The sequence below is a fragment of the Polistes fuscatus genome, unplaced genomic scaffold, assembly GCF_010416935.1.
Source record: "Polistes fuscatus isolate 324 unplaced genomic scaffold, CU_Pfus_HIC Scaffold11, whole genome shotgun sequence".
NCBI classification, from domain to species: Eukaryota; Metazoa; Arthropoda; class Insecta; order Hymenoptera; family Vespidae; genus Polistes; species Polistes fuscatus.
The window spans coordinates 5682179-5697077 of record NW_025113009.1 but is presented as its reverse complement, the minus strand read 5'-3'; the positions used below and the strand labels follow the sequence as shown (position 1 = coordinate 5697077).

Genomic DNA, 14899 nt, shown 5'->3' with positions numbered 1-14899 from the left:
TCTAGAAAATGAGTAATCGATGCAGGGATGCTTCCCGTGGGAGGTATAGTAATTTGTGCCAGGATCGATATTCCTACCTATAAAGCATACTCACGTTGTATTTCTCGTTATCATCATTGTTTAAGTCTATTTGAAAATAGTACATATTAGAAATTTAAATATGATTTATAACGATATTATATATGTATATTAATATAATTAATTAACATTAATTAAGAAGAATAGAAATTGTATAAGGAGTTAATTTCCTATTTATCATTTTATACCACTCTGCGTATGTGTGTGTATACATATTTTATTATCTATAGATCATACATATAGAAGGACAGGCACCAACTGTTCGAAACTAATTTCGGATCATAAAAGACAGAATGCTAGGATTTTAGTAAATTACAGGATCTCGGCAAACCGCCAAAAATATCTATACATATAGATACACGTATTACTATACTTTCATTCTTTCAATTTATTAACATGTTCTTTTCTAAATGCTACGTAAAAAGTTATACTCTTTCTCTTTCTTGCGTTGTTTCTCATCTACTTTCATCAAGACGGAAGCTATCTTAAGATTTGCTCTATTTATACAAGAAGAAAGTGCTTTTCAAACTAAAGAAGAAGAGTGGGATTTATTTGCGATATCGCGAAAGCTTCGAGAAGGAAATTAGATTGCGATATCGCGAATGATATATATTTTGTAATTAAATAGAAAACGATGAAATATTTATTACGATATTCTTTAACCTATCATTAATATTATATTCCGGTTGAAGAATTTTCTTTTATTTTCATTTTTTGCATCGATTCAAATAGCAATTAAATTCGTATTTTATCTTTTCAGGTAAGAAAATATCAATGATAGAGTTCTATAAAATCACATGGATAAAATAAGAAGGATAAATCAACAACTATACACGTGTTACTTCGGTGAGTAAGTTTATTTTGAAATAAAGATGACAATTTAACAGGGACAACTTAACTCGTCCCATTAAAACGTGTTTATGAAGATTTCCTACCCTCAATTTTGTTTCATATCTAGAACGGACATGTGGTTTTAATTATATATGCAACATAGAGATTTCCTTTGAGAGTTAGAGTCAACGGAAGTTTTTTTTCCTTGTAAGAAAAATACTTGGCAGAAAACCAGAATTGTGGGCTCATAGTCGGGACACGTATCTCGTCTAACTTTTGCACTGATTGCGAGAGAAAGGTGCGAACGTTAAAACGTGCTGTTTACATCGTCGTCGAGGAAATAAATCGTTGTTGTAAAGAGCGAAGGAGAAGGGGTAGGTGGGTGGGTGGTTGGCTGGTTGGATCTTGTAATCGTTTGATAAAACCATTTTTAACTTTGGTGCAGGACAGGCCAGGGTCAGGCCAGGGCATTGTCGCTTGATATAATAATTTTGTCTACGCGTTCTAGTTACGTGTACAAAATTACATTAACGTTGAACTAACTAATTCGATTATATATGGAGGACGGTAACATCGTGCACGCGTAGTATGGTGAAAGACATAATATGATTTTTATTTTTAAATCGAAATAAATAAATCGCGAAGTGAGAAAGAAGAAAATTAAAAATAAACAAGGAGGGGGGGGGGTTGTCAATTGTATATATAGGGATTGGTGGGGGAAGAAAAGATAACGATTGGGAAGATTTCTATTTGACACGATCGATCTTCTACTCGTTCATCGATACTGCCGTTGAACTTCCTTTCCTCTTACAGACAGCAGCAATAAGAGAGCTCATGCCACACACCACACTCGAAAGAACCGGTTCCTTCATGCTCGGTTCACGAACGAAACCCGGTTCGTTCGATCGGTGGTAGCCTCGGTCTCGTCTCTTTAAGATGCATCCTAACGTCTAATTTTTATCTTTCAACTTGCATATTTCCAACCGAACCACCTCCTCCCTTTTACGGGACTACTCGATACGAAAAATCAAATTGACTCGTTTAAACGTCATCTAAGAATCAAAATTTCTTTTCGCGTAAACCTTTTATATAATACATCTATAGAAAATTTTCGATGTATACAAATATATTCATTCGCGAAATCCCCAACGTTCTTGCATTTAAATCGGATCGTCCTATAGAAATAAAAAAAATATCGAAAAAATTCAAAGACCCATTCGTATCAATTAATTACCATAAAATCCAAATCAATAGTGTATGCTTCTATCAATCTATTGACTAAATGCATCGGTACGTATAAAGTGAAGAACCACCGACATGGCTACCTCCTCTAAAACCATGGGATCGATAAACTAAAATGGATTTGACTTGGTGAAAGGAAAATTTAAATATCCCTTAGCAACAATGTTTACGTGGATAAAGAACTATGGAAAGAGTAGGAGAACGAAAGGAACACGAGGAAAGAAGGAAAGAAGGAAAGAAAGAAGGAAAGAAAGAAGGAAAGAATGAAGGAAGGAAGGCCAACGAACTCACTCACTCACTCTCTCTCTCTCTCTCTCTCTCTTTCTCTCCGTTATCTTGCCCACTCACTAAACATTCTTTAGCATTATCCAGATTATAATTCATCCCTCTCGTCTATCTTTCTTTCTCTTTCTCTGGCGATGATACGACGATATCTCGGGAGGACCGAACAAGCGCCATTCTCTATCTCTCTCTTTCATTTAGTTACTTCCCACCACCACTACCACCACCACTACTACTATCAATAGCAATAGGAGCAGCAGTAGCAGTAGCAGTAGCAGTAGCAGCAATAGTATAACGATAGTAGTAGCAGTAGCAGTACTAGCAGCAGAAAGCAGCAAGCAGTCGGTCTTGCGAAGTTTTCCACCCTTCCAAATAAGGGGATAGGAGCTTTTTGCCGGGCGAAGTAATTCCAGCGGCAGACACCCCCTCCAGTTCGACGGCCGCGTGGCGGTAGACACGCTCCGGTGGTGGGGATACCGAGCTTGCAAGGGGGATGCAGACAAGGCGGGGGGTGGTGGATGAGGAGGAGAAAGAGAAAGAGAAAGAGGAACGAGATGGGGGTAGAGGGAAACAGGATGGCAAAGGGGTGGTAGAGGGTGGGGGTAGGGGTAGGGGTGAAACGACTCGGTTGGCTGGCTGGCTGGCTGGCTGGCTACCTCTGCTTGCTATACCATACTATACTGTTCTGTTCTGTTCTGTTCTGCTCTGCTCTGCTCTGCTCTGCTCTGCTCTGCTCGGCTCTGCTCGGCTCTGCTCTCCTCTGGTGTGTTGTAAGGGGTTGCGTCGTGGCGCCGCCGTTGTCGTTCCCTTGCGGATTCTCTCTCGGAAAGGGAGCTTTCAGTCGACGCGCGGCCGCCCTCACAACGACACGTTGAGAATCGTCGCTTGATTGTCCCACGATATATATATATATAGATATATATAGATATATAGATATAGATATAATTATAATTCCGCCGCAAAACGGAATTTTCTCTTCTTTTTTTTCCTTCGCGTTTACGAAAAGGGGCCGTTTAATAATCCAATACTTTTCGCCCCGTTTCTCTATATACGCTTTGTTGTTTATCGTAGTTTTTTTACGGTGCGCGGAAATAATTGTTTACGGACTCGCGATCATCCAAGGTATCGTCATTATTATATTTATAATAATAATAATTATTATTGTTATTTTTTTTAATTGATTAATTGTCCTCTTTTTATCTCTTGGATTCTTTTTTTTCTGTTTTTTTTTTATATACACTCTTTACTTTTATTTTGTATTTTTACATAGTTGTCGTCTTACGATTCATAAGTGGATGGAAAAGTTTCCGAACTTGTCTAGCTTATATACGTGTATTACCCTCCACCTACGTCATCCATAAACTTTGTTATTTTTCTTACGTGGAGTTTGATTGTAGAGGAGATTACCAATGACGTTTTAGATTGATTTTAAAGGAAGGTCGGTGGGGATCCCTTTTCTTTTTCATTCTAAAAAGGTAGGAGGGGGAACCCCAATGGAAAAAGAAATCAGAGGTAGTATCATGAAACTCGTGTGGCGTCACGCGAAAGTCAACGAGCGGCGGCCTTGATATATAGTAAATTCTTGAGTCATTCTCCACGACTGATATAAACACTTTATGTAGATACATACGTAAGTAAGTACTTACGTTACATATATATATATTTATACACGTATGTATCTATATACCTTATATACTTGGTTACTACGTATTAAATACGTAGTACGTTGCTAGTAGGCGGATTGATCGTAGTTACTTGCGTCTAACTTTTCGCGATTGGATAAATAACTTGACTCATCGTACTTTAGCGAGAATGAACTCTCGCCTTCTTCATGTTAAGCCTTTGGCGAAGTATTTCTTTCCGAGAATCGATTTATGTATGTATGAGTCCTCCTCCTCTTCATCCTCCTCCTCCTCCTCCTCCTCCTCCTCCTCCTCTTCCTCTTCCTCATCATTCTACTTCTTCGTGGTCGAACCTTTTCCGTGACCAACGTGAAACTAAATTACGGATCGATAAACTCAACAACGATAACGACGTAGAATTTTCTTTCTACCTTGCCCAGAGTACACGTTTTCTTTTTTACTATTCATAGAAGAATTTATGCTTCGTTAGAACGTAATTCGCACGATCGTTATACATGTTTAACAGATAAAGGTTCTCTTTCGTATTTACAATTAGTGTTTAGTATATGCATTTCATTAAAAAGATATTAATTATACTAATTTTCATCGTATTAATTTATGAGAAAATATACTCGCGTGATTATTTTCTTCTACCCATGTTTTAAACATCTTTCATTTAATTTCATTTAATTTAATTTCATTTCATTTCATTTTATTTCGTTTGGTTTGATTTGATTTAATTTGGTTTAATATTAGAAGGTAGAAGGATTATATATCGATCTACGAAGTGGAAGAAACTTTTTTGGATATATGTTTTTCTTTCTTTCTCTTCCTTTCTTGTCGTCGTCTTCGTCGTCGTCGTCGTTTCATAGTCGTCGTCGTGGTGGTTGAAAGAAAACGAGTTTCAAATGTGTCTTCTTCTCCATTTCTTTTCTCGTTCGTACGTCCTCCTGGAGGAATTTGGTACAACCGGTCAGACGACCCACTGATCGACAGAAAAATAAGATTTTTATTCGATTCGGCAGCAACGGCGAATCTTTCAATTCGAAAATTCGCCTTTTTCAATTCGTCAACGACGATGATGATGATGATGATGATGATAATGATAATAATTATAATGATATGAGACGAGAGTATTTCAATCGCGAAATCATCGATCTCTCGAAAGTTTTGCTTTATGATAAAATATAAAGATGATATTTCTTTTTGAAGTTGTTCGAAAAATAAAAGAAAAGAGAGGACGAAAAAAAATATATATCTATAAATCATTTTCGTTTGATCGTTATCGGTTTTGTGCTTTCAAAGTTCATAGAGATATACCTTTGAAAGAAGTTTTATTTGATTTTCTTTTCTATTTTTTCCTTTTTTCTTTTTCTTTTTTTTTTTTATTCCTTTACAACCAACCAACCAAACCACTCTACCACTAAACACTGAATTATTCTTTTTCGAATTTCGTGCTTGTACCGAGAAAATATGACAAATTGAATTTCGAGAGAGAGAGAGAGATAGATAAAGAGAACTTTTCTCTATCGTTTCGAGATCGTACCGCTTGGAAAATATTTACGAGAATCGATATATCTGTATATAGCGTTCTAGAAGCGTCGTTCGTATAAACTGGCTTATCAGGATATCCCTTCTTTCTTTCTTTCTTTTGTCTATCTCTTTCCTTACAGTGGCAAAAAGACAGAAAAAGCGTACCAACTCGTTCGAAATTTACTGCGTCTATGGGGAAGAACTTTGATGATACACGAGGAACGTTATGATGCTATATATGGGTCGGAATCTCCATGGGGTGTCAGCCTTTTTTACTTTCTTTCTTTTCTTTCTTTTTTCTTTCTTTCCTTCTTTCCTTCCTTTACTCTTCCACTTTCGTTTCAAACGAAAGGAACGTTAAAAAAAATAAAAAGAACTTCGTACTACTACTGTAAAATACGAAACTTGAGAGGAAGGGAAAAATGAAGGAAAGCGAAGGTTAAAAGATGCGAATCTCAAAAAAGATATCACTCTCCTCCGATTTTTCATCTTAACTATTATTTTTATGAACCCATTTTTCCTATCTTCTGCCTTTTTCCTTGATGTCTCTTTTCCTACTTCCGCCCGAAAGAACTCTCGGCTCGACTTTATGGAACGTAACGGGAAAGGTATATGACCCGAAGAGCATCTCTCTTAGAATTTCTCTTTCTTAAAATGCGTTTTTATTTCTTTTCAACTATATCCTTGCGTTAAAGTCTTTGATCAAATTTTTTCCTCATCTTCCTCTATCTATCACTATTATTCTTTCTTTCTTTCTTTCTTGCTTTCTTTATCTTATTTCATTTGATTGGAATACATTAAAACGAGACCTTTAACGTGTCTATCTTTATGCCAATCAACGAATATCAAATTAATGACATAGTCGATATTCGTTACATAAAAGTAGATGAATACTATGATAACAGTTATCGTAATTATTATTATTAATACTCTGATGTGGCTGTTTCGTATTCCGTAAGGACTCGTCGTCCAGCGCTACTCAACCTTTCAAATCGTACGATTCAATACATTTGTTTATTATTACAATAACACACCTTGTAGTTTTATTATTTATAATTAAAAATTTGGAAAAATATAACAGACCGGTATTGTAATTTTATATACATATTTTATATACTTTTTTTTTTCTTGGTACGATAAAATATTCTATGAAAATTCTATGGATTTGCCATAAAAAGAAATCTTTACTTATATATCTCTATTATAATATGTTTTTTCGTAACTTTTCTTGAACAACAACATTTAATAACGTGATTTGATATTAGTTGAGAAACGCTGGACCAGTCTGTCCCCCCCCTCTCTCTCTTCAACCTGCAAGATATTCTCGATAATATCATCAACAGTTGAAGGTGTCACGACTATGAATAATTTATCATGGAAGAGTCACCTGTCTGCCTTTAACGAATAAAACGAACGAGTAAACGAAGATAGTTCGCTTTTATCGAAAGCCTTGTGTTGCAAAACGTGTTTTCTAAAAGGAATGAAAAATTAATCGCGCTCGAGTTATAAACGATTCGCGTATTTGTATAATAATAATAATTTTTTGCGCTATTTTTACATGGGGATGGGGGGGTTTGTGGGGAAAGGGGAAATAGGGGGACCCGTCACGATTTAAACGTTGGAAAAAATTCATTCCGTTATGTTTCTTCTCCTTTGATGACGGTGCGTCGTTAGAGGGGTTGTGAAAGGGTTGGAAGGATTCTAGCAGTATACGAAGAAATACGATTCTTCGCACTGATTTTCCAAGTAATTTGAATTTCTAAACGTGTCTCGTGCTTGCGAGAAGGCAATCCGATATATTCGCGTAGCGCTTGCGTGCCACTCGTTTCTTCGATCCTGTTCCTCTTTTTCATTTCTTTTCTTTTTTTTTTTTTCCTATCTATATATACCTATATTTTTCTTCTTTTTTTTATTTCTTTCCTTCTTTTCCTTCTCTTTTACGAACACAAACTTTCTTTCTCATTAAAGACACGCAAGGTAGTACTCTCAACGTGTACCACCTACTTACTTGGTGTAATATATACGGACAATGACGTTTGTTGTTCGCTAGAAACAATTTTTCTTGACTCTTTTTAATTTGTTAATAATAATAAAAAATAGAAAAGAAGAGAAAAAAATGATAGAGAAGTTTTCTTAGGTTCGGGTTTAAAAATTCAAACGTTTGGTAGGACACTTTTGTTATTCGCTAGAAACAATTTGTCTTGACTCTTTTTAATTTGTTAATAAAAATAAAAAAAGAAAAAGAAGAGAACAGATCGATAATTCGTAAGAAAGAATGATAGAGAAGTTTTCTTAGGTTCGGGTTTAAAAATTCAAACGTTTGGTAGGACACTTTTAGACACGTTGGATTGACGAGTAGTAGTAGTCGGCCGATGCTGGAAACGAATCTATTTCCGTGTATACCGAATTTTATAGACACGTTTCGAATACCACCTGTCACTGAGAAGAAGAAAGAGAGAGAGAGAGAGAAATTCGTATATCAGTTAGTAAAGAGATTCTTACTGGTATTCCTATTACCAGTGTTGGTGTTGGTGTTAGTATTGGTGTGTTAGTGCTGGTTGACGCTCACCGGTTAGTTATTTCCGCTTTTAGATTACCTACCTACCTACCTACCTACCTACCAACCATTTTCCGTTTATTCCGTTAAGTCGTCCTGCTGCTACCTACGAATACTATCAATTGCTTTTCGAAAGTATTACGTGAATTGAAATCTCTAAGAGTGGATAGTACTTATCGATGAAAATAACTAAATTGTGAATAATGGTTAGAGATGATTTGTGCAGGTAATTAGAAAAAATTGATTTTACATCGATATATGTTATAGAAAATATTTCTATGACAATACCATTTTGTAATCGTTGTCGCGACGGGTCGTATACGTAAGAAAAAAAAAAAGCAAATATTATAAAATATAGAAACGTTTCAGTGTGATGATACATTTATTATAAATAGTATTATTATTTCATAGATGAATATCATTCTCTTCCAGTGATTTCAATGCACGTGTATGCTTTTCAATCAAATTTATATTTCAGAAAAATCTTCATTTTACATGCTATTTGTTAATCGTTGACGTAACGGGGTGTATACATAAGAAAAAAAAAGCAAATATTATAAAATATAGAAACGTTTCAGTGATGATGCATTTATTATAAATAGTATTATTATTTCATAGATGAATATCATTCTCATTTAGTGATTTCAATGCGCGTATATGCTTTTCAATCAAATTTATATTTCAGAAAAATATTCATTTTACATGCCATTTTGTAATCGTTGTTGCGCCAATGTATACGTAAGAAAAAAAGCAATTATTATCAAATATAGAAATGTTTCAGTGATGATACATTTATTATAAATAGTATTATTATTTCATAGATAAATATCATTCTCTTCCAGTGATTTCAATGCACGTGTATGCTTTACGATCAAACTTATATCCCAAGTAAAATAATACTTTTTCCCCCATGCAATTTTGTTATTGTTGTATGCGACGAAAAAGATTGATCAAAAAATAAAAATTATATATTATTATAATTATTTTATTATAAAATAAAAAATAAAAATAAAAATAAAATTATTTTATTATAAAATAAAAAATAAAAATAAAAATAAAATTATTAAAAACAACGTTCGTTAGCTTGTTTGCGTTTTTTCATAGTAGTAGTGGTAGTAGTAATAGTAGATAGAGAAATGGAGCAAATAGAATTCCTTCAAGCCAATGACGCGTCTCTTAGCAAAAGGTTGTTTGTGTGTCTACGTCGATTCGATGTCGAGAAACGTCGTCATAAATGAATACGAAAAGTCGTTTTAACGATCGCGTCAGGGACTGTCTAGTATGTCCGTTGTCGGTTTCCGAGGCCTCTCAACGCATTGTGTTGACTCGTTGTGTCCCATCAACGAGCTCTTTTTCTATCTCTCTCTGTCTCTCCCCCTCCCCCTATTCCCCCCTCTTCCACCTCCCCTCCCATTTCCTCTTCTCATTCTCTTTCCGTAGACAACCGATACGATTCACAAAACTAGCCCATAGAAATCGAAGCTTCGTTCGATGCACACAAACACACACACACACACACTCTCTCGTTCTATTTATCTGTCTTTCTTTCACACACACACATGCATACATATATTTAGATGTATGTTAAATTTCATCCCTAGCAGACAGATTCATTTAAACTCGTCTGTGCATCGGATTTAAGCTTTGCTCCAATAAACGCGAAAACGATGTTCTCTTTTACCACCCCCTATTTCCATACCATATTTCTTTCTAACTCACCACCGCCCCCTCCACCACCCCTTGCCCTCTTTGTCCCCTTCTCTCTTATCCCTTTTTACCAAGATAGAGAATTTTTCATACAAAGTCGCTAAGTCATAGATTTTTCGAAGAAGAAGTAGAAGAAGTTAAAATTCGGTTCTGGCTACGTTCCATAAATCGTGATTTATTCTTCTTTCTCGAAGTAAAGAGAGATACGTTAAGGGCATACAAGTGTGTCGACGATATTTCTTTTTACGAATTTTATCTTTTACGAATTTAGAACTACACACGTTACCCCTTCACCCCCCGGTGTGACTTTATTTGTGAGATCTCATATTTTTAATTCGTTTCTTTTTGGTTTTTTTTTTTTTAATTTTTATTTTTCTTTTACGTATTTAAGATGTGTCTTCTCTCGTTAGAAACGTAACGTTTTACTTATACGTGCATTCATATATTCATATATACATATATACATTAGTATGAATAATACATATATTTGACATCTATTTAAAATCGTTTAATGTCATTGGACGAGAAATAAGCGGATTAACTTCCGTGCGAACACGTGCCTAACGGAGAATTACCTATGTTAGTTCGTGATATGGACTATTTAGTATCGATCATGTACGTTTTTCCTCCTCTTTCAACTTGAATCCTCGTGTAAGCTGCTTCTGTTCGCTTTCGCATTAATATATACTTTATATTAAGGATTAAATGAACTTTACACGTGTACGATAAAATTTGTTAACTGACAGAACGATGAGATTCTTATTATTTTAGAGAAAAAAGAAAAGTAAATAACATCTTTAATTAATTATGCGAATTTATTTTTCAAATTGAAAATGTACGATATCATTTGATTTTGTTGTTGATCGAATATTTTTCATATTTTCATATTTAAAAAATAGAGAACAAAGGAAAGATAATAAAATTTCAATAAAAATCAATTGTTTTATATTGTAGAAATATATTTAACGATTAATATTCAATTAATCAACAACGGTATTATAAAAATTATTTTTCTATATTAAAAATTCCGGAACTTTTCGATATATTTATGTATATTTATTGAATACGTGCTGTGCATCTTACATTTCGTTTTTTGTACGTTCGTTTCTTTATATATAAACGAGTGTGTGAAACATGTTCAATTATTTAAAGAGATTAAATTTGATATTTCTTTCATATATATAAAAAGAAAAAAAATGAATTCTAATAAATTTCGTTTCTTTTTTTTTCATTTAGAAAATGATATAATACGTGATTTATAAATGGTGATACAGGTATATACATATATATATTTTTATATATAGGTTGTATGTCTGATGAAAAACTGTAATCGCGAAATAAACGTTAAATTAATGTTAGTGATGCACCTGTTCGTGTATGTAATGATCAAATGAATGTGGTGGACGCTGTCAAATCACAATCGTTATGTGTCACGTGCGCGCACACCTGTACACTCGTGAGAAGGATAGCATATGCGTTTTAACATTCATGCATACATATATATATATACATATATATTATAGGTATATACAAACACACGTTGATGTTCGTAGTATTACTAATCAATAACTTGACTGTGCGATAGAATAACGATGCATTAATCGTTCGTATATCTTTTCCTCTCTCTCTTAATTTTACCTAAAACCACTATAATATTCGACATTAATAATAATAAAATCTTAGATTTCGTGATCTTCAGCATTGTATAAAATATTAGTTTCATTTCTAAATTAGTTATATTGTCTATTATATTTAAAGCATACTAAAGTTGAAACATTTTTTATTATATAAACTTTTTCTTATCAAAAAACTATAATATTCGACATTAATAATAATAAAATCTTAGATTTCGTGATCTTCAGCATTGTATAAAATATTAGTTTCATTTCTAAATTAGTTATATTGTCTATTATATTTAAAGCATACTAAAGTTGAAACATCTATCATTACATAAACTTTTCTTATAAAAAAACTATAATATTCGACATTAATACTAATAAAATCTTAGATATCGTGATCTTCAACATTGTATAAAATATTAGTTTCATTTCTAAATTAGTTATATCGTCTATTATATTTTAAGCATACTAATGTTAAAACATCTATCATTATAGAAACTTTTTCTTATCAAAAAACTATACTATTTGACCTTAATAATATTAAAATCTTAGATTTCGTGATCTTCAGCATTGTACAAAATATTAGTTTCATTTCTAAATTAGTTATATGTCTATTATATTTAAAGCATACTAATGTTGAAACATCTATCATTATATAAACTTTTTTCTTATAAAAAACTATAATATTTGACATTAATAATAATAAATCTTAGATTTCGTGATCTTCAGCATTGTATAAAATATTAGTTTCATTTCTAAATTAGTTATATTGTCTATTATATTTAAAGCATACTAAAGTTGAAACATCTATCATAATATAAACTTTTTCTTATCAAAAAACTATAATATTTGACATTAATAATAATAAAATCTTAGATTTCGTGATCTTCAGCATTGTATAAAATATTAGTTTCATATCTAAATTAGTTATTGTCTATTATATTTAAAGCATACTAAAGTTGAAACATCTATCATAATATAAACTTTTTCTTATCAAAAAACTATAATATTTGACATTAATAATAATAAAATCTTAGATTTCGTGATCTTCAGCATTGTATAAAATATTAGTTTCATATCTAAATTAGTTATATTCTCTATTATATTTAAAGCATACTAATGTTAAAACATCTATCATTATAGAAACTTTTTCTTATCAAAAAACTATAATATTCGACATTAATAATAATAAAATCTTAGATTTCGTGATCTTCAGCATTGTATAAAATATTAGTTTCATTTCTAAATTAGTTATATTGTCTATTATATTTAAAGCATACTAATGTTAAAACATCTATCATTATAGAAACTTTTTCTTATCAAAAAACTATAATATTTGACATTAATAATATTAAAATCTTAGATTTCATGATCTTCAGCATTGTATAAAATATTAGTTTCATATCTAAATTAGTTATATCGTCTATTATATTTAAAGCATACTAAAGTTGAAACATCTATCATTATATAAACTTTTTTAAATTCTTTTTTAACCAAAATACATAGACAACTTTTGAAACTATATAACGTCTAACCCAACGAAACTATACATTACATATATATTACATATATTACATATATTACATATATACATAGACTCTTGTTTCTGTATCGAACCGAGGACGGTGTCGTGAACGTACATCCGAAGTCTCGTCTGCACATAGAGCAAGTTATGTAAATGGACACGTAACACTGGGATGCATGTTCCAAGAACAGGTGGAATATGAACCCCCTGTTGTGCATCAGACATATATGCAGTTTCCGTCGACTTCTAACGTACGATGATTTAACGTTGCTTTCTTTTTCATCAACACTTTTTTTTCTTTCCTTTCCTTTCCTTTTCTTTTCTTTTCTCTTCTGTTCTTTTCACTATCTTTTTCTATTTTATCGTACATACTCTTTCTATCTCTTTCTAACACACACACACACCTATCCATCTATCTCTCCGCACATTTTTTTCCCCTCATCTTTCTTTGTTCTCTCGTCATAACACCCCCGGCTTCCTCCCCTTTCCCTCCTCCTCTCCTTCTCGTCATTTATCTTTTCTTCTTTCTCTGATTCCTCGTCGTCGTCGTAGTCGTCGTTGTCGTCGTTGTTGCAGTTGCTGCAACAACGAGACTTTAGAGATGAAGCAAACAACGAAAGAGTATGCTCGTTGATGCTCATGCGGGATACATTTCAAGGTGATGTTGTACAAGGACGAACGAAAAAGGACACGGATGCGTGAACATGATCTCTATAGCTCTCGAAGGAATCTCCTGAACATATCTTTCTTATTCTTTTTATTTCTATTACTGTATCTTGGTTTTATTATTCGCTTTGGTAGAAAATGAGAGAGAGAGAGAGGGAAAATTTGTCGATAATCGATGCACTCGTCGCAAATGTCATTCCGCGTGTATATGCACGGTTGTAAGAATTTAAGTAAAGTTTTATGAGTTCTCGAGTTTATATTCGAAAGGAGTTGGAGGAGGAGGAGGAGGAGGAGGGCTTTTTTTGCCTTCGAAAACGCTACTCGTGAAATTGTGTAAAAAGTAATGGGAAAGTTGAAAGAATGAAAAAGAAAAAAAACGAAAAGGGGAATGGGTGATGGGTTCGGATGAGGTTGGGTTCGGTTTTAGGAAGATCAAATAATATGAGAGAGAGGGAGAGAGAGAGAGAGGGGTAATAAAGAGAAGAAACTTTTGTACGAGAAAATATTCGACGTGTAGGTATAGTAATCGTCTCGTAGTATAATAGTAATAGTTGCGTTGTTCTTGTTCCTATGTATAACAAGGGAAACCTATTGAAGCTTATTCCGTATTTCTAGAAAGTTGATGTGCTCAATTTTACGAACTAAATGTTTCGTTTTTTAATTTTACATCATTCGCGTTAATATTGTACGAGAATGAATGAATAATTATTCGAGATGTAATGATGCGTTTTTTTTTCTTCTTTTTGTTATCATTGACTGTACTTTCTAGCATTATACGTAATTTTTTGTTTAGAACAAACTAATGTAAGTTGATTACATTTTATTTACCGTGACATTAATAATAACCGTATTGTTTTACGATTTGTATCAAAAGAAAAAAACTAATCAGTTATACGTTTATTATTATCCGAGTGAGAATATATCAGAGACCAAAATTCAGGAATTCACTAATTAGATAACGGATCAATGATTATTAATATCAGTATATATATATATACATTCCATTAGATTGCATAAATTTAATTATTAACTAATATTGTTATAACTTGACGTAATTAGAATGTTTAATTATTCAAAAGATGAAACTTATTGTAACGAGTAAGATTGTGTTTTAGTTTTAGTTACTCGATAAATAATAAACAGGTATAGTTCTAACTTATATACATAATACATATGTATAATGTATGTATAATGTTTACTGTTGCTAATTGAAACAGTCATTTGGAATATAAACCAA

General features: G+C 32.8%; 1 protein-coding gene across 2 annotated transcripts in view; it reads left to right on the top strand.

Moving 5' to 3' along the window:
• Positions 1-14899, top strand: part of LOC122526271 (serine/threonine-protein kinase 25) — a 112778-nt gene that overhangs the window by 23582 nt on the left and 74297 nt on the right. The window contains exon 1 of one of the 2 annotated variants that reach the window (XM_043649581.1): positions 3287-3555. The exons of the other annotated variant lie outside the window; for it this stretch is intronic. The gene's annotated coding sequence lies outside the window, so the exon portion shown is untranslated. Of the gene's footprint in view, positions 1-3286; positions 3556-14899 lie in introns of those variants that run through there. 2 annotated transcript variants of the gene reach the window in all.